The sequence below is a fragment of the Urocampus carinirostris genome, unplaced genomic scaffold (assembly GCF_059441175.1).
Source record: "Urocampus carinirostris isolate Australia breed hairy pipefish unplaced genomic scaffold, RoL_Ucar_1.0 HiC_scaffold_82, whole genome shotgun sequence".
Taxonomy (NCBI): Eukaryota; Metazoa; Chordata; class Actinopteri; order Syngnathiformes; family Syngnathidae; genus Urocampus; species Urocampus carinirostris.
The window spans coordinates 57,501-60,713 of record NW_028283189.1 but is presented as its reverse complement, the minus strand read 5'-3'; the positions used below and the strand labels follow the sequence as shown (position 1 = coordinate 60,713).

The window sequence follows — 3,213 nt, the reverse complement described above, 5'->3', positions numbered from 1 at the left end:
CCAAGGAAGGCAGCAGGCGCGCAAATTACCCACTCCCGACACGGGGAGGTAGTGACGAAAAATAACAATACGGGACTCGTTCGAGTCTCCGTAATTGGAATGAGCCGAACACAAACCCATCGGCCAGCATCCATTGGAGGGCAAGTCTGGTGCCAGCAGCCGCGGTAATTCCAGCTCCAATAGCGTATTTTAAAGTTGCTGCAGTTAAAAAGCTCCTAGTTGGACCCCGGGACGCGAGCTGACGGTCCGCCGCGAGGCGTGCATCCGTCTGTCCCAGCCCCTGCCTCTCGGCAAAAGCCCCCGTGATGCCCTTCGCTGGGTGTCACTCGCGGGGCCCGAAGCGTTTACTTTGAGGAAATTAGAGTGTTCAAAGCAGGCCACACGGCCGCCCCTGCATATCGCAGCTGGGAATAATGGAATAGGACTCCGGTTCTATTTTGTGGGTTGTCATGAACTGGGGCCATGATTAAGAGGGACGGCCGGGGGCATTCGTACTGCGCCGCTAGAGGTGAAATTCTTGGACCGGCGCAAGACGGACGAGAGCGAAAGCATTTGCCAAGAATGTTTTCATTAATCAAGAACGAAAGTCGGAGGTTCGAAGACGATCAGATACCGTCCTAGTTCCGACCATAAACGATGCCGACTCGCGATCCGGCGGCGTTATTCCCATGACCCGCCGAGCAGCACCCGGGAAACCGACCAAGTGTCTGGGTTCCGGGGGGAGTATTGTTGCAAAGCTGAAACTTAAAGGAATTGACGGAAGGGCACCACCAGGAGTGGAGCATGCGGCTTAATTTGACTCAACACGGGAAACCTCACCCGGCCCGGACACGGAAAGGATTGACAGATTGAAGGCTCTTTCTCGATACCGTGGGTGGTGGTGCATGGCCGTTCGTAGTTGGTGGAGCGATTTGTCTGGTTAATTCCGATAACGAACGAGACTCAAACATACTAAATAGTACCGCGGCCCCCCGCGCGGTCGGCGGCAGAAAACTTCTTAGAGGGACAAGTGGCTCTCAGCCACACGAGAATGAGCAATAACAGGTCTGTGATGCCCTTAGATGTCCGGGGCTGCACGCGCGCCACACTGAGCGTATAAGCGCGTCGTCTATCCCCGCGCCGGCAGGCGCGGGTAATCCTATGAACCCCGCTCGTGACAGGGCCTGGGGATTGCAATTATTTCCCACCAACGAGGAATTCCCAGTAAGCGCGGGTCATTAGCCTGCGTTGATTAAGTCCCTGCCCTTTGTACACACCGCCCGTCGCTACTACCGATCGGATGGCTTAGTGAGGTCCTCGGATAGTCCCCGCCGGGGCCGGCCCCGGCTCCGGCGGTGTGCCAGAAGACGGTCGAACTTGACTATCTAGAGGAAGTAAAAGTCGTAACAAGGTTTCTGTAGGTGAACCTGCAGAAGGATCATTAACGTACGAGCGGCAGCAGATCCGCCTCGGTACACCCCCGACGAGCCAGACGCCGAGGGCGGCGGGTCGTCGCAGGCGGAGGAAGAGGGTAGACCGGGACGGGACGGGACGGGGGGCGCGGCGCGGGTCACTCCCGGGCCGCGCGTCGGAGCGAGTTCGGCGGGCGCCACGCGGCGCGGCGCGACGCGAGAAAAGGCGGCGGGCGATGTCGCGCTACCTCCGTGCGAGCGGGGTAGCGCGCTCGTCCGACGACCCCAGTAGCGCGGCGCGGCGCGACGACAGGCGACCGCCAGCGACGGGCGAAAGGCGGCGGCCGTGCGCGGGACCCCCGTAACCGGGGAATCCCCCTCTGCCGACGACCCTAGCTCGGCGCGGTTCTCGCGCTTCCGGCGCGCGCTTCCGGGGCGGCACTCGCCTCGACGACCTCCCGTCCTTTAAAGGTAACGGTTCGGGCCGGCGCCCCGGCGTCCGTCCGCCCGTCGGTGTCGCGTGTCCGTGCGGCGCGGGGCTGCTCTCGGCGAGGGTCGCCGAGCAAGCGGATCCCCGCACGGATCACAACGGCCGTATGGCGGCGGCGTCGGGACGCCCGCCCGAGACGAAGGTTCAGGGCGACGAAACGGTGCTCCCACCGGCTACCTTTTTCCCCGGCCAAACGCGTCCGTCGGCCGGAGCCCTCGAGGGGCCGCGTAGCGCGCGCGTGGGCCGGCCCCCGGACACCGGAGTCCCTCCCGGGGCTCCGGACACCGGGGGTTCGGTTCCGCGCGGTCCGCCGCGGTCTCCTCTGTCCATCCATAGTCCGGGCAGGCCGCGGCCGGGTCGGGGGCCAGTCCCCCCTCGGTGTCAGCGCGGTCGCGCCGCCCTTGTAAACCAAACCCACTCGCTGACGGGTAGCAACACCCAAAGCGTCGCTTCGCGGCGCGGCGGGGCTTCCAAGTCGGATGGCCTTCCGGGGTCCGGGTAGGAGACGCCGGGGGCCGGCCTCAGCGCCGAGCCCCCGACCTACCCGGCGAGTCCGGTCGCCGAGTCGTGTCAGGCCCGAGCGGGAGACGCCGGGCGCCGGCCTCAGCGCCGAGCGCCCGACCTACCCGGGCCGACGCACGTCTCGGGCGCCGTCGCGGCCCCGAGCGGGAGACGCCGGGCGCCGGCCTCAGCGCCGCGCGCCCGACCCGCTCGGCTCGTCGCGGCGTCGCGCGTATCGCGCCCGTCGGTAACCGCGCCGCGGGTTAGGGGCTCGCTCGCGGGAGCGACCGAACGGCACCCGCGGCGCGTTCGTCTCCGGTACAAACCCTGTCGTGAATTTGTCTCCGATCGTCCCGGGCGGACGTAAAAGGGCCCAAACGTACGACTCTTAGCGGTGGATCACTCGGCTCGTGCGTCGATGAAGAACGCAGCTAGCTGCGAGAACTAATGTGATTTGCAGGACACATTGATCATCGACACTTTGAACGCACATTGCGGCCCCGGTTTTACCCCGGGGCCACGCCTGTCTGAGCGGCGCTTTCCAATCGATCGGACGCGGGCCGGGCCCTCCGCGACATTCCGCCGGTCCGTCCGGCGGGTGGCGCGAGAACCCGGTCCGCGCGGGCGAGGCTCGGGCCCTCCGCGACATTCCGCCGGTCCGCCCGGCGGGTGGCGCGCGACCCGTGTCCCCGCCCACTCCGCGGCTGGGGTTTCGCAGGGACCCCCGTCCCTTCGTACCCTCAAATACAGACTCGGGCGGCGCTCCGTGTCCGTCCGCCCGTCGGTGTCGCGCGTCCGCGCGTCCGGAGGTGCTTCTCGGCTGCCGGTGAG

The 3,213-nt window shown here is 65.9% G+C and overlaps 1 non-coding gene and 1 pseudogene across 1 annotated transcript; both read left to right on the top strand.

The window, feature by feature from the left end:
* LOC148345165 (18S ribosomal RNA) lies at nt 1-1,423 on the top strand (annotated as a pseudogene; the record flags this gene model as incomplete).
* Nucleotides 1,424-2,765: 1,342 nt separating this feature from the next.
* LOC148345164 (5.8S ribosomal RNA) lies at nt 2,766-2,919 on the top strand. Its single transcript, XR_015848791.1, has one exon. It is a non-coding gene; the product is annotated as a 5.8S ribosomal RNA (ribosomal RNA).
* Nucleotides 2,920-3,213: the final 294 nt, after the last annotated feature.